Below are 24,481 nucleotides of genomic sequence, written 5' to 3'. Positions count from 1 at the left end.
AATGCTTGAACCTCATCAAGAGCTTGTGCAACTGTCCCAGGTGATGGGTTACTTTGTGTAAGGTCCTCAAATTCTGCCTACATTTATTATTAGAAGAACAAATTAACTTAGTTAATGTAGCACATTAAAAAGCATGCGTATATAACAACAAAAAATTAATTGTAATTAATTTCACCTGTGTATCCCTAGAGCGGTCATTAACAAAAGAAACTCCATCATTCTCATGTGTATGTAACCACAAAAACAATTGATGAGGAGTAATAGGCTGATCCATCTCTTTTTCCTATAACAATATTAGTGTTATAGACAATTTTGATGTATTTTTGATACATTATGAAAGCATCAAATTAGAATAATATTCCCATAAACGATTGATAAAATTTTAATATTAACGGAAGAACCTGCACATATCAAATAATAGATATCACATAAAGGCTTTTCTAACTGATTTATGTCATTAGGACATACACAATTTATAGAGGTTCTATCTTTTATAACATTGTCAATTTTATGTCCTTATTTTCTATCAAACATCAAAGCAAATCTTTCAAAAAGTCTCTGCTGCAGTTTCATTTTGGCAGAAATTCTAGGCATTCTTCTTTATATGCAAAGCTTTCAATTCCTCAACTTATATAAGGAATTCTACATACACCAAATATGAACAATCCCCAAACCACCAGCCAAAACTTTGAGAAAAAAATATATTTAATAAAGCTATAGTATTAATTAAAGCCATAGTATTTAGAAAAAAAAAATTAGTAAAGCCATAGTATTAATTAAAGCCATAGTATTTAGAAAGCACCATTGCCAAGCATGCATATTTTACACTCATAAGATATGGTGTCATTTAATGATTCAGACCAGTTCCAAGTAAAATGTTGCTTTCAAACAAATATGAATTCATCTCCTAATTAAGATAAGGATCATTCAATAAACAAATTGCATTTTCTCCTCTTTTGGGTTTTGTTTTCCTGCTATATAAAAACCAATAACTTACTTTCATCGAAAACGTTTAGGGCTGAACATAATTTTGTTATCACCCAAAAATCAAACCATAACCGAATAAAAAATACTACAGCTCGATTAACTGAACTGATTGGTGCGGTTTAGTGAATTAGTTAACTGAACCGACCATTAGTCTTCTAATCATTTTGGTCTCCTTGATGATAGGTTAAATAAGCATGCATTCAGATTTATGATATTACAGTGACCTATATAGTGGACATATTGTGCACATACTTGATGAGGAAAATAAATCATAACAGGTATAGGATGTTATATGCCTTTATTTCAAATATAGCTTCATACTTAAAACTAATATCTTAAAAAAAAAATTATGCTTACAAGTTTTTCTGCGGTCCTTGTAGCTGAACATGAACCTCCGGTATGGGTTCCTTTTGCTACCCCGTCTTTTCCACCCCGTGCTTTCTTTGCAATCTCACACCTCCTAAGAAATTCAGGAGAGCTCCACTTACGCGTCCACGCGTGCCATACATCATCCGGACACCAAATAGGTTGTTTTCCAACTCTCCTCACATCATTTAAGATGCCCTTATAACGATTTTTTAGTTTCAGAACAAAAGCTTTCTTCATTACCTTGTTTGAGTAAACTGAACGGTTCCACACACACTTTTTCTACAAAGAAAAAACACAAAATAACCGACATCGGACTTATCAGTAAGAATAACGATTTTGCTTCAAAGTTTTTAAGGAATAATACCTGAAACTCCTCCCAGTACTGATTTATAATATTATCTGATATATATCTATAAGTGTATGCAACAGCCTGAGGATATTCTTCAAAGATATTTGAAACCACTGTAGCAAGATGATTATCAACTATCCTGTTAGACATTTTAAAACAATATATTTCAGAATTAAACACATGGTGATTTACTTGGTTATTCTACATATAAAGTAGGATTTATTTGATTTACTTGTAATCTGACGAAAGGACCACAACAGAATAGGCACACACTTTGAACTGAAGGAACAACAAACTCTTCCAAAATTGGACCAAGTTACTAACATTAGGCTCTTAATTGTACCATTTCTAATGTTAGGGGTAGTATTGCTCTTGGTTGACCAAGTTACATTTTTACACTTAGATGCAACTCAAGAGTGGTGGTATGTCTGATGGAGAACAAAAAGGTTTATAGCAGTAAATACCAAAAGCAATAGGACACTGAAATCTTTAGAGATGTACACAAGTTAGTGGGAAAAACTAATGTTAAACAATTAAAGAAATAGAACAGAACACCTACAAGCAAGACATACAATATTGTATGAACAACAAACACCAAATAGACATCGTATTCATTCAAATTGCATCAACATTACCACTGATTACAACTTTAGCAGCACTGCTTTTTTATCCTATCAATCAAACAAATATACCTAGAAACTTCCTCATTCTTTTGCTAGATAGCCCCACTGCCAATCAGTCAAACAAATAGCTAGATACACACAAACACAAAAGAATAAGAGTAGCAGATATGGAGTATAAGAGTATCAAATTTCAAACAAATAGCTAGATACACACAAACACAAAAGAATAAGAGTAGCAGATATGGAGTATAAGAGTATCAAATTTAGAAAGCACAACCTTGTTAAATTAAATCCCCAAAAACTTAATTTTTTTTAGTTCAACAATCAAATATAACCCATATGAGAAAATAACAAGTAATAACACTACAAAAATCTCATACATTTGCAAATTTCATCAAATTAAAAGAGAATAGAGGTAGAAAGCAAAACCCTAGAAATCTTGGACAAAAAATTTCAGTAAGAGAGGAAGAATAAAATCCATTAGCTACCTGATCTTTCTCAACCGTGGATCTCACACTGCTTCTCTCTCACCGATCGGAAATCTAGTAGTTCTCAGTAGCTTTTCAGTTTGAGCAAATAGCAAGAAAAAAACACAGAGCAGAGCAGAGGGATGATGAACGGAGATGAGAGGGATGGTGAACGGAGAGCAAAAGGATGTCGGTGTTTAGCGTTTAGCTGGCGATGAAAAATGAAGAGAGACGGAGCTCGAGTTCTCTATCGTCATTTTACTTGTCTGAAGAGGGAGAAGAAGTGAGAGTGTCTGAATAGATGGGTTTTATTTGTCTTATTTTTTATTATCAATTAAAACATATTAGGACTGACAGTCAGTAGTTAATAATAATATAGTCCTTATCTTTATGACTCAAATACATATTGACCAACTTTTTGGTCTATATTTAGGCGGCAATTTTGCCGCCCATTATTTACCACCAACATTAGTGTTAATGACTAAGGTTAGTAGTAAAATAATGACTAAAATTCATTTAGTCTTTAAATTCAGTCATTAACTACTGATTTTCTTGTAGTGAACTCGGCTAACAGAATGTTATACATTTCCCATGCATTCGAAATTTGTGTTTTTCACAGTTTGAAAGCATCTTTTTATGTGTATTGTGGTCGTAGGGAAACGGTAAAAATCTTGATTCAAGCAATTCGAATCACATGAGGTGGAGGTTTTTTCTTTGTCGTTTTTAAATAAAATTGCGCAAAAAAAATTCATAAAAACTGTAAAAAAAATATATAATTGAATTAAACAACGCTTTTGTAACTGAATTAGATATTTATAACTAACTAGTTTGATAAACAATGGCTTAATGAGACCAAAAAAAATATTAGAAACTTAACGTATCCAAATAAAATATCAAAGACTATTATAAAAAAAATATCAATGACTTACTAAACCAAAAGATGAAAGATGAATAACCTCGGGATACCTTTTTTATGGCGTTGAACATTAAAACCGGATATTAAACCATGAACTTTATATTTTACTAACATAATAATTTCTCTCATCTAAATAGCATCAAAACTATCTATCTAACAAAATAACATTAACACTAAATGGCATCAAAACTTAACTAAGAAGTTTGACATCAACACCAAAAAAAAAAAAAAAAAACATTAACAATTAAATAGCTTGATATATCATTCTTTAGTTAATATGATGTTATTAACGTCTTTCAAAAACAAATAAATATTTTTTCAACTTTATAATCCATTGGAATAAAGCTAGCAATTTTTAGATATTGCATCCATCACAAAAACTAAACAATATTCATTGTATCAGAAAATGAGATATTCAAATTTTCAATGGGCTATGTTAAACTATGGCTAGACTATAGAAACAATTTAAACTATATTTGATGTGGGCCTCCAAAAGGAGAAGCCCTCCAAAAATAGTCGTATGCCACTATTTGCGACGCGCACACGGTATTCTTTAGTAAAAGGCGAAAGAATAGTTCGCTATGTGCTCATCGCGCGGCTGCGTAATTCAACGCTTTGTTCTGCTCTCTATTTATCAAAAACTTGGTGGCTAGTCTTTGCTTCATTAGTCGATGTGGGATTTAGAGCGCTGCATTTCCCCCTCTACATCTTTGGTACCAGCTCTCTGTTTGTTAACATCATCTTCCAATATCGTATCCCTCCTAAACTTGAAAAGAAAACAAAAAAATGCTTATCAAGAGGACAATTTTTAACAATAATTTATTTCGATTAGAACAATTTTTAATTAGAACAAGATTCTTCTTAATAATAATTTATTTTTATTTCAATTAGTGGTGAAGCTCTTACCCTAGTAGTTAAGAGCTTACCTATTGTTAGACAAACAATTACGTCTGTCTTAAAAATGTTAGATGTGATTAACCAAAAGACGAATCGAACACAGACAAATATATAAACAGTAAAACTGGAAAGTAAAGGAAAGAGTTAGACAAATCTGAAGCCTATATTAGCAGTTTCCTTAAGACAGGTGTCGTCGCTATTGACGATCGTCTCTCAGGATACAACAGATTACGCAAGCGAACTCAAACCGTGTGTAGCCTAGTTATCACCGGAGTAGAAAAACAAGACATTATGAACAGACTGATAGTAGAAAAAATTACAGAGAATATTTTTCTGACCGTTTGTGAATTTAACAATCCATTCTATATAAATAGAACTTTTTTTGATAATATATATATATAAATAGAACTTGAAAGGATATGTCTTTTCACGAACGAACGCGACTGTACACGGACAGACACGACTGTTCACGTACGAACACGACTGTACACAACAGACACGACTGTTCATAAAATGAGGTATTTGCTGGTATATAAATTAATATAATAATTTTATTCAAAATTTTCCAACATCTATGACTAGGGAGGTCATGGGTTCGAATCACATCCGGGTCTGGGGGGATTTTTCTTTCTTCTTTAATGTAAGCGCATTGTGCGCAAATTTTTTTTAAAAAAAATAATAATAATTTATTTCAATTATAACAATTTTTATTTATACATATCATATTCACCCCTTTTAGGGTATATTCTAGCCTTATTGGTGTTGAAACACATTTCCACAAGATTTTGATTTGACAAAATCATCCATGATTAAGAGGCAATTAAATTTAAATGCTTTGATTTAATTGTACTAATGTGTTTGTTCAAAATTGAGTGCAAAAATATATATAAAGTTAGACAGATCAAAAGTCAACACAAGCCAAAAGCTGAGTTGAATGGAACTCAGCAATAGAAGCTGAGTGGAGTGGAACTTAGCATCAGAAGCTTCCTTCAAAGTTGCCAGAACGAAGCTGACTAAATTAGAAGACTCCTTCAGAATTATACAAACATAACGAAGCTGACTAAGAAGGAACTCAGCATGGAAGTTGAACATTCGAAGATAACGAATGAAGCTGAGTGACAGTCAGGACAGCATGAAGGATCCGTTTACTAAAGGACAAAGTCTGCCAATCTTCTGCACCAATAATTAAAGCCTCGAAAGCACACAGAAGACTAATTCTAAGAATCATGGGTCTATGGATTATTGGTAAAAGACAACTGGCACAAAAAGACAAGTCTGATGCAAGAAGACAAAACCTGACGCCTGAAGAAAACAGAGGAATGGAATGGCGGAACAGTCTGAAGCTGACCAGAAGCTGTTTGCTAAAAGAGCCGTTTTGGATTTAACGGCTAAATCATCTCAAATGATCCAATCTTCAGAAATTCATCTATAAAAGGACAATGATAGTTCTTGGATCATTTGCTCAAGCATCAAAAGAAAAATACAAGAGAGAAAATTCTGAAAGCACTCAAATACAAAAAGATCTTACACCAACTTTTCTATTCTCTGTGTAAATGCTAGATTGATTGTTTTGTAATCATCTAAGGTGTTCTTTAGTTGAAAAAGAACAAGTGTGTGATCAATAGGAATATTGAGAGTATTGAGCTGAGTACTTGGTTGTAAGTATTCAGTGGTAGAAAAATCTAAGTGCTGGGTTGTAGTACTTAGTAGGAGCTGAGTAGATGAATAGAGGACGTACTCTTGCATACTCACTGCCTTGTAAAGGGTTTGTGCTCTACCTTGAAAGAGCTCAGTATTGGATTGAAAATCCCAGGAGGAACTGGGGACTGGACATAGGCAGAGAGGCCGAACCAGGATAAGTCATGCTGAGTAACTTCTAAACTCTCTCTCTCAATATATATATATATATATGTGCATGTGTTGCTTGTTGTATTTACTCAGCTTATAAATTGTTAAAACTGAAACTGAGTAAATCTGAGTGCTAAGTTGGAAGCTGACCTTTCAAGTGTCAATTCCCAACTCTCAAGTCAAGCAGTCTTAGTCAGCATAGAACTAAAACTGTCTGACTAATCAAACGTCCGTACTGACCAACACGCTAAGTTATCAAACTCTTAAAATAACATTAAGTCAGCATAATTAAAAGACAAAAAGTTACATCAATTCCTAACCCCCCCTTGGAACTAATTACTAGGGACCAACAATTGGCACCATCAATTTATTGTACAAATGCTTCCAGTAACCTATGTCTTTCTACTTATTATGATACTAATTAGGGTTATTGTAAAGAGAGTCGATCGTCAGTTAGTAGCTATTGCACATTTTTAGGCAATTCCTTAGTATTTTGAAAAGTTAAAAAACTAGCTACTATTAGTAAATCCTCGATTGAAGCAGAATATCGTAACATGGCTAGTGCGAATTGTGAGCTAAAATGGATTTCATATCAAGTGAAGTTCATATTCATATTTCTTTATCTATCACACTTTATTGTGATAATATGGTCTCTATTTTTATTGCGTCTAATCTCATTTTTCACAAACGCATCAAACATTTAGATATAAATGTCGTACCGTTCATGACATTTTCCACACTACATATTTCTACTAAGTTCCAACTTTTTGAACTTCTCACCAAACTATTATCTACTCCTTCTTTTCGGTTCTTTCTTTTTAAGATGGATCTCGTTTCATCTCAACCTCCAAGCTTGAATGGGATATTAGAATATATGGAGTATGTGTAATTTTAAAATAGTCTTTATTTATCTGATGTATTAGTATAAATAGTTACAAATGTTCATTTAATAAGATAAGAGAAATATTTTTAAATATGTTTTACTTTATTTCTCTCTCAACACACATTAAGGATATGTTTGGTATCGCTTTCTCAGCCTCTAAAAGTAGTTTTTCCAACTAAAAACATTGTTTGATAAATGCAAAATTGTTTTTTTTAAAGTTGGAAATTTGTAGCTCTTCCTAAAAGTAGATGTTATAACTTATAAAAAAAAACGATATTAAATTATTATTTTTGACAAAAAAAAAGTCATAACTTTCAATATAACCTAGGAGTAGAACTTTTATTTTGTTTTTTCTAAACATTAATTAGTTTTTTTCCACAATATTTTTTCTCGCAACACTTTCTTCTAACTATGGTGATGTTAGCCACATCAATATCAAACTGGCTCTAAGCTTTAGCTAACAAAACAACAAGTAAAAATAGGGAATTGCATTATTAAAATTCAAAAACGAAAATTTTCAATTTATTTATAGCAACATCAAACATAAAAACTTCTTTTTTAAACTGTAAATATATTTTAAGATGAAAATGAAATATCTCATATATTCTTTTATTTTATTTTTTTTGTTACAAAAAAGTTTAGATAAGAGTAGTAGTATCCACTTCTAAGATCAGGACAAACTACAGACCTCGATCGGAATTCAAAGTGAAATTTGCAGATTACCTTCAGTAAGGACTAAATTTTAATGGAGTATGGAACGAACCTCAAACCAGATAAATAGAGATGTAACTCCTCACCACTCGAACCAACCATCATTGGCATATCTCGTATATTCTAATTGCTAACTAATTGTGATGTACATAGTTAAGTGTTTAATTAGCTAGGAGTTGAATGTATATAAGTGGTCTTATATGCATACACATTGAATATATCTGCTTAATAGTCCCTACAAAAATGAGTGGAAAATGTATCTAGTTATAATTCTCTATTTGTGCCTTGTATTTATTAGTTTTGAGTATGCAAGTAAAATATGAACATAAATAAAACAAAATGGTCCTACTCACAATTTGACATATCTCTAGAATCAACAAGTTAACATAACCTATTGGTCCAAATCTAATACCTTGGGCCTCACGGCTTTAAAACGCGTCTGCATGTATTGGATTCACATCTTACTAATAAGCCTCAATCACTTCCTCTCCATTTCCATTGTGGGATTCAGTTCATTCCTACCTTTATTAGTCTCTAGATTTTTAATCCTCATATTTTCTTTATTGTTATTTTTAACATTTTAATCCATTAAATATTTAAATTGATTAAAATATTAAATATTACTCAATGAAACAAAAAAAAATAGAAAACTAAAAGGAACTAAACTGTAAATAAAATAAAATAAAAACTAAACAGTAAAATATCAAAGAGCTAAAGAGTAAAATATATAGAAACTAATAAATTACATAACCCTAATTATTTTTGTGGATTGCTATTTACCGCCTCCAAATGATTTATCATCATCCCCTCGGACACTTTTGCCCTTTTTCATTTTTTAAACTCAAAAACTGAAATTCTCTCAAATTTCTTCGAAATTCAAAAACCCAAACAACATTTATGGGACTTAAACACGGTAAAGGAAAAAGACTAATGATTCCCCGGATAAGTATTTTTATTTGAAAATTGATTCGAAAACACGAGTTTCATACCGTTTAGCATATTTTAGATGGATTTTTATATATATTGATTAAATCGCTTAGTTTTTGGAGACGAATTTCAATCAATGTAAATAGGAACTATAGTTATTCGATTTTCTTGACGTTATCGGATCCATTTTTCATAAATCCAATTTTTGGCTCAGGAGAGAAAGCATATTAAGATTTTGAATGGAAAATGGCGAAAATATCCAAGAGGAGGCGGTATAATTTGGCAAAATCTTTGTATTAATTCATTCGTTAGGTCTATAATCAAAACAATTGTACAGTACAAGATTAAACCACACAACTTTATTGTCATCGGGCGTCTAATTTTATTGTTTTATATGTTTAGAGAGAATTGAGTTCATGTGAATCTAAACAAATCAAATAAAAAAATTATATAACTGTTATTGATGTGGGTCCCTCCAAAAATAGGCGTATGCCACTATTTGCAGCGTGCACATGGTATTCTTTAGTAAAAGGCGAAAGAATAGTTCGCTATGTGCTCACCGCGCGGCTGCGTGATTTTGTTATTGGTTCTGCTCGCAATTTATAAAAAGCTTGGTGACCAGTCTTTGCTTGTTTAGTCGATGTGGGATTGAGAGTTACAGTTCTACTAGCTCTGGTCATATCCCCTGTTAAACTTGAAAGAGATTAAAAAGAATGGGTTATGAAGAGCAATAAAAGCCACTTGTGATCTACCCAATAGCATCCCAATTACAATTACATTTGGCTCCTCAAACATCTCTATTATTAGCTGAATCCAATCATCCTGACCTCAACTGCATTATTTAAAATCCATATTTTCTTGAAAAAATTTAGGATGCTTTGGGAATAATTAACCTAATGAATTAATTAATGTCATATATATAAAAAAAATTCTATCACACTAATTAGGTATGCAAAACGATTTTCATTTATTAATGTATTATCCGAAGTATCGTAAAATTTCTCCATTTTCTTTAGTTTGGTCAAATATAAGAATTGAAGTATGGTATTTTGGGAATCAATTTTTGGGGAATTATTAGGCTTTGCCTTCACAGTAACAATGATTTTGTAAAGCATGATTCATTCTTTTTCTGGGTGGTTAAGTGGGATACTCACTGATGCAGCAATAAATGATAATATGTCTCTAATCATATGTTTGTTTGTTTTTTATAATTTATTTTGCTTTTTAATATTTGGACATCGTATTGTTAAGGCTTAAATCTCAAATTAATTCCTAATTTGTACTTTTGAAGCCCTATCATCCTAACCAAGGCCGGCCCTCAACCTTGAAAACGAGGGGCACAGTCCTAGGGTCCATAATATTAAAAAGGCTGCAAAAAATGTAATATACTCTGACAAGTGATGAAGACTGCGACAATCGATTTTCCAATCTTCGTGCTTCTCTGGTTAGCACATTTTGAAGTTGTATTGCCTAGGTGCTTTGGGGGGTTTGTTAGCGATGCCAATTTCATTGGGATGCCCAACGGCCATCTAGGTTCTAGTCTTTAATTTCTAAGGAATTTTTTTTGGATTTGTATATGAAAGGATCCAAATCCATTATCTCATCTCGGGCCTACAAAAGGTTAGTAATGGCCCTCATCCTAACAACCTCTTCTTTCGTCAATTAAGTTCCAACCTTTTGTGAAATTAACAATTATCTCCTTCTCCCTTATATTGATATAACAGTACACCTAAATATATGTGGTGCCTATATATAAGTTAAACACACCAAAAATGAAATAGAGAATGCAATTGCGTTGCCGGTTGATCATTTTCAAAACTATGGGTAAGAACCCGAACTTTTTTACTAGAGCCGACTGACCGAAAGTTCAATGTTCTAAGTCTACATGGAAAAAGAAGAGAAGATTTGAATATAGTGAAATACATATCATTTTAAATTCAGATAGATAATAGATCATTGTAAGTAAGTTCATAGAAATATAGATTACTTTGAACAAATTCAGATGGTTAGTAAATTTAAGCAAGTTTGAAAGCTAACTAGCCACTCTATAAGTTTATAGAATCTTGATATATTAACCCTAAAAAAATTAATAGGAAAATTCAACAAAAAAAAAGCTCTTATTTTCATCAATTTGAAAGTAGATAAATGTTAAATAATTTTTGTAAAAGAAAGTACGTGATTTACACATTTAGCAAAAAGAAGAATTCAGCTAACATTATTTGTACGCGTTTGATATTGTTTTTTCAGACGTAAAAGTAGCTTTCACAACAAACAAAAAACAATGTTAATGCAAAAATGTTTTCCTATAAGCTCGGAAAACTGGACAAATAGTTTTTAAGAAAAACTATAATTTGTAACTTTTGATGAAAGCAACTTTCACGGCTTATCAGAAAAGTTGATATTAAATTTTTTCTCGAAAAAAAATATAATCTCAACTTTCAACTTAATTTCAAAAACAATCTTAACTTTCAATTTAGTACAAAAAAAAATAGCTTTATCTTAGCTTTTATCTATAGTTATTAAATACTTATCAGTTTTTTCTCGCAACACTTTTCCTCACATCATCTATTCCGCAATAAGTTTTGTGGGCATAACAATACTAAAACTTGTCCTTAATAATTAATGATATAACACATTGATTTTGACTAAACATTAGATTTTGCCGTATATAAATTAGAATATCACATTTTTCTATTTAAGAATAGATGAAATTAGATGATTTTTTTAGTTTGCATAAATCTGTAAGCATAGCAAGATTAAAGAAAATAGAAAAAGGAGCTTTCAGAAATGGGATAGCACTGACCCGACATACTAAATGGATTAATAAACAAAAGAAGAAAAGTAATATATATTTTTATAATAGGTAAAATTTATTCACATTCTTCACATTTGAATTCATTAGTTTTAAATACTAGTATTCACAAAACTTTCCATAGAACCCAATCCACATAAAATCTCATTCTTCATCATTCAAATATTGATATCTGATAAAGGTGCTTGGTCATTTCAATAGTAATTTAATGTGGAAACTTTAAAGAAAATCCACTCAAACTTCATTTAGATGAGAGATACGTATAACAGAAAAAAAAAAAAATGGGTAAATTTCATCAATGGTATACAACTTTTACCTAATTTCACACTTTGGTGTACAACCTTCAATTTGTCTCACTAATATGTACGAACTTATAGATGACCTCCTACTTTGGTGTACAGCAGGTAAAAATGACCGGTCAACACGAAGTCAACGCGCCACATCAGCTTTGACCGGTCAAAAAGTAAAAAATTGATCTATCACATATATTTTTACTAAAATACCCTTGTTTATTTGAGTCTTCTTCCTAAAACCACCATTAAAGTATCCTATCTTTCTCTCTCTTGCTTTTCTCTCTCTTAAACATCACCAATGTCTCTTCATCTAGCTTCATACCTTAGATCAAATTGATTTCTTAGTGTTCACAATTAGTAGCGTTTGCTGAGCTTAAGCTTAATTTCTAATCTTTATTTATTGTCTATATCTTGTTATTGCAGAGAAGAAACCAATTGATGATCTCTCATATAGCTGGCCCAACGAACCAGTTGACGATTTCTTTTATGGCAGGCTGAATAAACAAGTTGACGAGCCCTCCTTTTACAGGACCACTAAATCAATTGATGATCTCTCATCTAGCAGGTCCAGCGATTTGCTATCACTAATTGTTGGTGGTGAGAAGAGCGAATCATTGTTGGTGGTGAGAATGGCGAACTCGTTGATTGTTGGTGGTGAGAAAAGTGGACCATTAATTGATGTGAGAAAAAAAAAGTGGCTCCCAGATTTTTGATGTAGAGCAACAGAGAACATTCTTCCAAGCTTTCCTTTGCAATTGTCTAGAATTGCAGATGGGCATGTGGCGCCCAATTCAATGCTTGGAAATGTTGAAACTATAGATAAGCAAGAGGAAGTTCCAGCTGTAGCGACATATGAAGATCTTGAACAATCAATAATGTCTGAAATTATAGAAATTTCCCCCATGTTGCAGCCACATATGGAGGGCGGGAATGGTTTGGTTGCTGAGGCAGAGCAGAAGAAAGCTGGGGTTGATAATCATGCATCACAGCACCTCCTTTCTCTGTTACAGAAGGGAGCTGAGCCGTTCTCCGATTTGGGAATTGTATTTTCAAAACACTGCAAAATATTGAAGTAGAAAATCTTGGCACTAAGGTATGAAGCCAGATGAAGAGTCATTGGTATGTTTAAGAGAGAGAAAAATAAAGGTATTTTAATGGTGGTTTTAGGAAGAAGACTCAAATATATAAGGATATTTTAGTAAAAACATATGTAATACATCAATTTTTTACTTTTTGACCGGTCAAAGCTGACGTGGCGCGTTGACTTCGCATTGACCGGTCATTTTTACCTACTGTACACCAAAGTGGGAGGTCACCTATAAGTTCGTACATATTAGTGAGACAAATTGAAGGTTGTACATCAAAGTGTGAAATGTGGTAAAGGTTGTACACCATTGATGAAATTTACCCAGAAAAAAATATACACATGAGAGGTTGAGATTCGGTCACCTCATTCTGATACTTAAATTAACGAGATTTTGAGGATAGAGATATAAGGATAGTAGAATTTTAGAGTTTTGGAATGTTTTATTTTAGATGTGCAACTTCCTTTTCTATTTATAAAGCTCGAGGGATTTTTTTGGAAAATATTGATTTCTATGTGCTGGGCATGTGTAAGGATCTAGTGAGACCATCAAGATTTAGCATATACCAAGTATAAACCGTGTAAACCAAGATGATGATTTTTCAGGAATTAGCGTACTCACTTCGTCGGTCCATATATCCAATTAAAGCAGTTATCTTTCCATTATCCATTTGACATGCTAATTTATTTGCCTATTATCATACTTGAATGTAGTTACAATTTTCTATTTTGTTGCTATAATAATAATAAGGTCATTTTAATGGTGTGGGCACTCAAATCTCAACTTTATGATGATGTCTAATCAAGAGAGTATTTATTGAAGATTATGGCTGGAAATCGAAGTTAAAGACTGAAAATCTGTGGGGGAAATAGGAGTTATTCCTGTTGTGTTTCTTTCACATTTTGTGCTTTTGCAACAAACTTCAAAAATTCATATCTCCTTCTTACAACGTTTTATGTCAATGAGTAGTCCTTGAATTTGTGGGAATGTCTAATTTCAGGATTCTATGTTGTCGTTCCAAAATTCCGTCGTCTGGTACTTTAAATAATTCGTCGAAATTGGCAACTCGAATTGGCCTTTAAAATAACATCTTCTTCCCACTTTGTAATTTTCCTTTTATTTTCTTTTGTTTCTTTTCTATTTTATGTTTTTATTTCAATTTTATTTCATCAACTATATATTATAAATAATATTCAATTTTATAATATAAAAATTATCTATATTATTTAATTTTATAAAATTGAAAAAATAAAATTACCCAAAGGATGCTATTTAAGAAATGGTTAGTTCGGATTACCCAAAACCCTGTTTTCACAAACGGACGAAACACATAGACATTAACTGTCACGCGATATGCAAAAGAGTTCAGGTTGGGCTCATCAAGTTGATGCTAATTTCGTCTGCACTGCAGCTAGTAGACTTATTCACCAAAGCACAACACTTTCCACATCTTCGTTTTCTTCTAGGCAAACTAGGCTTGAGGAATCCTCACCAAGTCTAGTTTGAGAGAGGATATTACAGGAAGAAAGTGAAAAGGTAAAGCTTTTGTTTTGCTTACAAAAACGAAGCAAGAAGGAAGACGAAGTTTGGGAGAGATGAAGAGTCCTTTTTTACAGAAAAGTTTAATTTTGAGTCTCAATAACACAAATCACAAGGAAGCAAATAAAGCTAAAGACTTTAAGTCTTATTCGACCAACCATTCAACTATCTAGGGGCAATGATGCGGGGCATCTTTCCCTAGGATCGGGTCCGGACGAGGGAAGTCGGAGGAAGAACCAAGCACGAGCAACAAGCACTGATACATATCGGTTTTATCTGAAATAGTGACGAGTTAGTTTTAATCGTAAACTAACAAAGATATTCCAATTCTCTAGCTAAACTAGAAGGAGTGAATCCCAATTCATGGACTAAATCCATAGGAAATCAAGATTCCCCATTGTTGAAGGATAAACCTTAACAAGCTTCACAAAGAAGTTTAATATTTGATTGATAAAAAGTTAAAGAACAAATACAAGAAAGAGATGAATTTATATCATCTCAAAACCCTACTTGCCTAATTACATAAAGGGTAGATTACATAATTAAATAAAGCATAAAGATAAGGGGTAAATGGGGTAAAGATAAGTGGAGGGGGTTGATTTGAAGGAGGGAGAGGAGCTGAGGGACCAAAGGTGTAAATAACCAGGAAGCTAGAGTAAGGAGCAAGTTCCTGAAAAGTGCAAGTACACGGGGCGTATCCAAAAGTACGCGGGACATACTTTGGCTGATGAGCCACTCTCTGGATCAGTAGCCATTTTACACGGGGCGTACTCAGAAGTACGCGGGGCGTACTTTGGAAAAGTGCAAGTACACGGGGCGTATCTGAAAGTACGCGGGGCGTACTTTGGCTGTTGAACTCTTCTCCGGCAACACCTTCCTTTACGCGGAGCGTACCTTTAGACACGCGAAGCGTGTCTGAGCTGCTAGTGATTTGTGTGGCACTGTTTTGAGCCTCCGTACTCGCTTGTTGCTCGTGCTTGGTTCTTCCTCCGACTTCCCTCGCCCGGACCCGATCCTAGGGAAAGATGCCCGCATCATTCACCTCTTCTTCAAAAGAGTTGGTCCCCAACTCAACTATAGAATAAAAATGGTGCTTGGTAGGTGCTATCCACTCCATATGTTGTTGGTTTCTTCTTTTCTTTATGAACTCTTCCCACACCTCAACTCGTGTATTGTTCCCAGTGCTCATTCCCTATAATACTCGCCACAATCTCCGACCGACATCGAACGGAATATCTCGACGGAGTTGATCAAACCAATCCTCCACAATGTCTTGGAAGCTCCTCCACAATGTCTTGGAAGCTCCTCCACACTTCCACGACATGTTGAACCGACCAACCTCGGGCCTCCTCTTTCCCCACTTCACGAACATGGACATTGACAACTTTATTCCGCACATAACCGACACCAAATGGCATGTACTGGCGCCATATATCAACCCAACTTGGAGCGATCCCTTGACTACTCTTCACAACCCAAACATGACTTTGAGTTGAATAGGCTAGGCCTTCGCTTCCATTCATTCCACTAACCCGGTAACCATGCTCAATCTCGACTAGTCCATGGCCCACATCAAACGGAATATCCCGGAGACACTTGTCAACCCACTCCATAGTGAACTCAAGTCCACTGAGATTAGCTCCATCCTCCCCTTGGGCTAACAATCCCGGAACTTCGTGACTTGCCACTTCAATAACTTGGCCATTATTCCCCAAGTCTTGACTTCCGTCAATCTCCTCAACACCTTTCAAGCGGCTATTCCCATTCATCAAAGAATCACCCAAGCCCACAATAAGATCACCCTTCATGGTTCCATCATAGGGACGGTTCTCCCTCAATACAAAGCTCCCCTTTCTCACAACAAGATCACCTCTCATGGGCTCCTCATAGGGAAGGTCCTCCCTCAATATAAAGCTCTCACTTCCCACAACAAGATCATCTCCCATAAGCTCATCATCGAGAAGGTTCTCCCTCAACATACACATCCAAGATTCCAACACAAATATCTCAACAAAGCACAAAAGAATAAGTTCAGATTTTACCCAATGAGTGACTCGATTCTTTTGCATGTGGCATGTGCTAGGCATCTCGGTGCCATCAATAGGTTTCATAGAGTAACCTTCCTCCTCCTCTCTATAGCTCAACTCACCATATGTAGAGCTAGGTGCACTATCTCCCGGATCCCATGCTATGTCATGTGGTAGCTTCCTCAAAGGTGGAAGTCCTTTAAGAAGCCTTTTAGGTGGCTCATTGAAAAACACGTGCTTGTCACCCTTGAGCATCGGCTCTACTTCCTCACTTCCAACTTTGCTACTCCCCTTCTCAACCTCATTCTCCTCTTTGGATTTGACTTCATTAGGAGAGTGGCTAGCTATCTCAACCATGGAACCCAAATTAAGGTGACTCAATGTCTCAACCGTTCCACCATTGCACCCATTCACATTCAACTCCCGAGTTGGACAATCTCCCAAAGTGGTCTCCATTTTCTTACTAGGAGAACTCTTCAAAGGTATAAGGACATATCGGATTCCGCCTTTGCGTATGGTGTAGGTGTTGCTTCTTCCCGCATGTGAGGCATCACAATCAAATTGCCATGGCCTACCAAGTAGCACATCACAAGCACCCATCTCCACAACATCACACATAGCTTCATCCCCATAAGCTCCAATAGTGAAAGGAACCTTACACCAATGAGTAACTTGAAGCTTTTCCACCTCGTTGACCCAACCAAGGTGGTAAGGTCTAGGATGTGGCTCGGGAACCAACGCAAACTTGCTCATGGCGGACCGACTAATGATATTCACTTGGCTTCCTCCGTCGATCACCATCTCACACTTCTTCCCACGAACTAAGCATCGAGTTCTAAATAATCGATGACGTTGGCTAGGCTCCTCTTCACTAGGCATTGGCACCCTAGTCACCAAATACACCTTATGCTCATCGCCATCATCATCAACTTCATAAGTGTCTTCATCTTGGCTCCACTCAACACTTCTCGACTCATCCTCAACTTGGAACCGATTTTCTTCACCATCACAAGCATCTTTATTTCGGTCCCACTCTACATTTCCCGTCTCATAGTCATCTCAAAACTGACCATCATCATGCTCATAAATATCTTCGTTTTGGTTCCGTTCAACATCCTCCAATTCATCATCACAATAGAATCTACTTTCATTATCTTCATAAGGAGCCCCGTGTTTATCCCACTCAACACACCGACGCCCATTCTCATCATAGTAGACCCCATCATCGTCTTGCTCATAAGCGGCCCCATATTGGTTCCACTCAATGCCTCGACATTCATCCTCCCCATGGTAAACTCTATCATCTTCATCATAACCAAACTCATATGCACTATGACAAAGTTCACCATCCTCACAGATTTCATCTTCGAAAGCGTGCTCTCTCTCTTCAACCTCATCCTCGAATTCGCCTTCACAATAGTCATGTTCAACATTTCTTTCTAGCTCATTCTTGGATTGGTTCTCCTCTTCATCAATCTCCTCTTCTAACTCATCTTCTTCATGGACATACTCAAATTCATTTCCATCTTCATCCACGATCCGTCTTCTCCCATGACCTTTCGTTTCCTTCCACTCCTCTCCATAACTCGAACCGACTAATTCACATGCCAAGTCGTCCGACTCAAAAGACATGCTACAACCCAACATGGTAGAACCACCAACATCTCTCCCATCTCCATACTCATCAACCTCCACACATAATAAAATTTCATCATTCTCCTCAAAGAGATTAATAAGCCCAAGGTCACTCTCCCCTTCCTCAAGAATAATACCCCCACTTTCATCACACACACAAGTAAAATTATGCTTAAGGGGCATTTCATCAAACACATGGGGAGCATCCCTTGCAACATGGGTCTTCCCAACATCCTCACCTAATAAAACTCCTTCCTCCTCACACATACATGAACTCACATTCTCATTCACAACATCATTATCAACAAATCCACAATGAGAATCTAAATCCACCTCAACATCATAAACAATATCACAAACATCCAATCTCTTCCTAGCAATAGGACTATCCACAACTTCAATATTAGAAATTGGAAGTTTAGGATTTACCTTTACAAAATGTGATGGAGAAAAGATTGGTGAAGGATCTTTCGGAGGAACTTCCATGGTTAGTTGGGAGTGATTTCGGTATTCTTGCTTGAGATCCTTTACGGATTCGGTAATCTTCCTCATTAGCTCCTTCATTACCCGAAAATCCTCCCTACAACTCTCATCATACCTCATCATCTTGGCCTTGAGGTTTTCCAACCCCTTGATGATGGTTTCTTCATAGCTTGGAGATAGATTTGGTTGAACCATAGTCGAAAGAAGTCTCCGTTCAAGGAAAACGATCGGCTCTGATACCAACTGATACAGATCGGTTTTATCTGAAATAGTGACGAGTTAGTTTTAATCGTAAACTAACAAAGATATTCCAATTCTCTAGCTAAACTAGAAGGAGTGAATCCCAATTCATGGACTAAATCCATAGGAAATCAAGATTCCCCATTGTTGAAGGATAAACCTTAACAAGCTTCACAAAGAAGTTTAATATTTGATTGATAAAAAGTTAAAGAACAAATATAAGAAAGAGATGAATTTATATCATCTCAAAACCCTACTTGCCTAATTACATAAAGGGTAGATTACATAATTAAATAAAGCATAAAGATAAGGGGTAAATGGGGTAAAGATAAGTGGAAGGGGTTGATTTGAAAGAGGGAGAGGAGCTGAGGGACCAAATGTGTAAATAACCAGGAAGCTAGAGTAAGGAGCAAGTTCTTAAAAAGTGCAAGTACACGGGGCGTATCCAAAAGTACGCGGGGCGTACTTTGGCTGATGAGCCACTCTCTGGATCAGTAGCCATTTTACACGGGGCGTACTCAGAAGTACGCGGGGCGTACTTTGGAAAAGTGCAAGTACACGGGGCGTATCTGAAAGTACGCGGGGCGTACTTTGGCTGTTGAACTCTTCTCCGGCATCACCTTCCTTTACGCGGAGCGTACCTTTAGACACGCGGAGCGTGTCTGAGCTGCTAGTGATTTGTGTGGCACTGTTTTGAGCCTCCGTACTCGCTTGTTGCTCGTGCTTGGTTCTTCCTCCGACTTCCCTCGCCCGGACCCGATCCTAGGGAAAGATGCCCCGCATCAGGCAATTTTAAACTTTTTACCCTTTGGTATATTCTAGAAGCAATCCACCTAATTAAGATACACCCAATGCACTCTATCATTCACCGAGTCCATCTCCACCCTTCATCATAATCGGTCGTGATCAATAGTTGAGATCATGACACTTGTTTTATATGCTTGATTATTTAGCATAGTCATTTTCTTGCTCAATAAAACTAGTATGAATATATAAATGTAAGGATTAAGTTTTTAATGAGAAACCTCAGAATATTCAATTTCTTACCTCATTCATTATTCATAACATTTAGCACTAAACTTTAAAAATAACTTTACATGTTATTTAGCTTCTTTGTTTGTTGGTATGACTTGAGTTATCACTTTTCATTACATATTTTCTTATAAAATATTTATTTTTATCTTTGAATTAGTATTAAAATATAATCCTTTAATATATTTTTATTAATTAGGTTAAAAAGTTTAAGGTTATGTTTGGTAAATAGTTGTTACATGTTAGCTGATTTGACTAGTTGATTGTGTAAAATGATAAATATGGACATGGTAAAACCTTTATTTGGGATTAAATTGTAGTAATTATGGGTAAAAATGTCTTTCAAAAGAGATAGAACAATAAACTAATTGAAAAAACTCCTAAAAACAATTTTTTTAAAATTAGTTTTTTGGACCTAATAAGTTTGTTTCAAACATATCTTCACCAAACACCAATTTTAGTCCAAACTCTAAAATAGCTCAAACCTCCGATTTTACCAAAAAGCTCTTTACTAAGACCAACTCAGTGAGATGATTTTTGTTGTTACGATCCTATGTGGGGTTACAAACCAGTAAAGTGGTTGTAACAAAATATTGTTTGTTAGAGATTGTAGTAACCAAGAAATTTAATATCACTAAAATCCAAAAATTGAAAGTTTGACATAGGCGCCATATTTGGCGCGTGGCTTATACGCGCCAGATCTGGCGCGTATGGCACCATGTGGCTGCTTTTTTTTATGTTGCTAGAGTTGGCAAATATCCTATTAAATATGCGGTAAACTACAGTTTTGGTACCTATTTGTAATTAATAATTTTTTTATCCCACAAAATTTTAAAAAACTCATCTCTTCCAATGAGTTGTTACTAAACCTTGTATTTCCATCTCTTAAATCACAATAATTATTACCAACCATCGTGAATGCTAGCATAAATATTTTGTATAATGTAACTTGTGAAATGTTAACATAGATATTCCATAAAATATTAATTCAAACAAAATAACGTAATAAAACGAATGGGATATCCATCATGTGTTTTTTCATTCAAATAACAATAATAAAAAAAAAAACTGGTGGACACCATCCTCCATTATAAATAGGAAAAAATAAATAAAAAAACAGATCTCTTATTATTTGATTTTGATGAACTGGGCCCTGATTATTTTTTTCTTATCTCAATACATTAACATCCCCAAGTTTTTCATGTCAGATTTGAAAAATTATTTATAATTATATTATTATTTTTCACACATTTTAAGACCTATATTTGATGAATTAGAGTGTAGGATATATTTTTTAGGATTTATGATTTATGAATTAAAATCTAAGATTTATAAATTAGGGCATAAAATCATACTTTATTTATTATATATAGAAAATAATAACATATTCAGAATTAAATTTTGTAATATGATTTAATTATAACTTTATAATCGGATATGATTTTAATGTAATTTATTTTTGGTCAAACTGTTTTAGAAAAGTCCTTTTGAAACAAGAAAATCAACTAACAAAACATTATTCATTTCATATGTATTTAAAATTGGGTTAGGCTATGCTTACTTTGTTTTTAACAAAGTAAGCCTTACTTTGTTTTTTCCATCATTGGATGGTGATGAACGTTGACAAAGTAAGCTCATCTAGTGATAGCAAAAACAAAGTAGCATAGAAGGCACCTTTAAAATTTGTGTTTATAAATAATAATAATAATATATATATATATATATATATATATATTTAACGGTTCAAAAATATTTTTTTTTAATGTTTGATGTTACTATAAAAGAACTAGTTTTTGACCCGTGCGATGCACGAATTCATCTTAACATATAAATATTAACAAAAATATAATCTAATAATTACAATTAATGATATAAAGGTGTTATATAACTTAAATATTATTATTTTATTTTCACATTTACCTTAAATAATGTTTTTTAATAGATAAATCTAATAATATAATTAAAATTAATATATTATATATTATATTATGTTTTTTATCAGTAAAAAAGGAGGAAGTGACACATCAGCTCCATCGTTACTATTTTATATTATATATATATATATATATATATATATATATATATATATATATATATATATATATATGGAGAGAATTAGAGAGATTTTAGGGATTAATTTAAATTATGTAGAACTTTTAGATATAGATATGCAGAGAATTAGAGAGATTTTAGGGATTAATTTAAATTCTATAGATGTCTTAGATATAGTACGGATAAAATAATCTTTTTTATAAATAAATATAATAATATAACTAAAGTTAATATATTATATTTCTTATTATATTTTTTATCAGTAAAAAAGGAGGAAGTGACACATCAGCTCCATCGTTACTGTTTTATATTATATATAGATATAGATATGTAGAGAATTAGAGAGATTTTAGGGATTAATTTAAATTATGTAGAACTTTTAGATATAGATATGTAGAGAATTAGAGAGATTTTAGGGATTAATTTAAATTCTGTAGAACTCTTAGATATAGATATGCAGAGAATTAGAGAGATTTTAGGGATTAATTTAAATTCTGTAGAAGTCTTAGATATAGTACGGATAAAATAATCTTTTTTATAAATAAATATAATAATATAACTAAAGTTAATATATTATATTTTTTATTATATTTTTTATCAGTAAAAAAGGAGGAAGTGACACCTCAGCTCCATCGTTACTGTTTTATATTATATATAGATATGTAGAGAATTAGAGAGATTTTAGGGATTAATTTAAATTATGTAGAACTTTTAGATATAGATATGTAGAGAATAAGAGAGATTTTAGGGATTAATTTAAATTCTGTAGAACTCTTAGATATAATACGGATAAAATACTCTTTTTATAAATAAATATAATAATATAACTAAAGTTAATATATTATATTTTATATTATATTTTTTATCAGTAAAAAAGGAGGAAGTGACACCTCAGCTCCATCGTTACTGTTTTATATTATATATAGATATGTAGAGAATTAGAGAGATTTTAGGGATTAATTTAAATTATGTAGAACTTTTAGATATAGATATGTAGAGAATTAGAGAGATTTTAGGGATTAATTTAAGTTCTGTAGAACTCTTAGATATAATACGGATAAAATACTCTTTTTATAAATAAATATAATAATATAACTAAAGTTAATATATTATATTTTTTATTATATTTTTTATCAGTAAAAAAGGAGGAAGTGACACCTCAGCTCCATCGTTACTGTTTTATATTATATATAGATTCTAAACCTTTATTTTAAACCGTAAAAAAAACATAATTTTAGATACAGATTTTAACTAAGATATTCACAACTAACTAATTCAACAAGTTAAGATTTAAGGTTTGTTTACTGTTATATTTAGTTGATTAATTATTAGTGTTTGATAAAATTGTGGTGAGTTGTTGTTGTTAGTACGTAAAATGTCTAATATAAACATATTTTAAATTAATTAATAAACAAATTATAAAAAAAAAGATAAATTCTAAATATAATCCATGTGGTTTCACCGATTTGGAAATTGGTGCCTATGGTTTTTTGTTGCAAGAAGAGGATTGGGGTCCTGGTCGTTAGCAAAACTATTAATTTTTAGGTTGATACTTTCAGTTTTATTTGTTGATGAACTTTTTAATTTTGATATCATTTAAGTATTCTTTTATGGGTTAAGGTGCAAAAATACCCCTAACGTTTTAGGCCAGGAGCAATTTTACCCCTAACGTTGGAAGTCAAAAACAATTTTACCCCTAATGTTAATAAATTGGATCAATTTGAGAGATAATTCATCAAACTGTCTTCTCGGTTATGAATCTTGTCATCTACACTTCATACGTGTGTCATTTTATCAGTAACAAATCATAAACATACGTTGGGATGTGAAAAAAATAAAAAAAAAATATTGTCTTTTTGTACGAATTAGAAAAAATAAATTCAGAAAATTCACCAAATTTATAAATATTAATCTCAAATTCTATTATTAAATTATAAAAAACATGAAATCATTTTTTCAGAACGAATTGTTATGCAATTAGTGCTGAATAAGGAACAAAAATATCTAGGTTTTGTAATGGTGTCTGAAATTGATCCAATTTATTAACGTTAGGGGTAAAATTGCTCTTGACTTCCAACGTTAGGGGCAAAATTGCACCATTTTAGACGTTAGGGGTAAAATTGCTCCTGGCCCAAAACGTTAGGGGTATTTTTGCATCCTAACCCATTCTTTTATTAGGAGAGAAAATGCATGTTTAGAGAGAGAAATCTCCAAAAATTATGATTTTTGGAAAATCGATAACGTAGAACCATAGTGAATGTAGTAGTACTAAACAAATTTAATTTTTAGAATTTTCTAATTTGAGT

At 33.2% G+C, this 24,481-nt stretch overlaps 2 non-coding genes across 2 annotated transcripts; both read right to left on the bottom strand.

Annotated features, from left to right (window-relative positions):
* Nucleotides 1-4,194: 4,194 nt before the first annotated feature.
* Nucleotides 4,195-4,311, bottom strand: LOC136228246 (U5 spliceosomal RNA). Its single transcript, XR_010688575.1, has one exon. It is a non-coding gene; the product is annotated as a U5 spliceosomal RNA (small nuclear RNA).
* Nucleotides 4,312-9,427: 5,116 nt separating this feature from the next.
* Nucleotides 9,428-9,546, bottom strand: LOC136228302 (U5 spliceosomal RNA). Its single transcript, XR_010688632.1, has one exon. It is a non-coding gene; the product is annotated as a U5 spliceosomal RNA (small nuclear RNA).
* Nucleotides 9,547-24,481: the final 14,935 nt, after the last annotated feature.

This window comes from Euphorbia lathyris, chromosome 4, assembly GCF_963576675.1.
Source record: "Euphorbia lathyris chromosome 4, ddEupLath1.1, whole genome shotgun sequence".
Taxonomy (NCBI): domain Eukaryota; kingdom Viridiplantae; phylum Streptophyta; class Magnoliopsida; order Malpighiales; family Euphorbiaceae; genus Euphorbia; species Euphorbia lathyris.
This window is presented reverse-complemented; position numbering and strand designations above follow the sequence as displayed.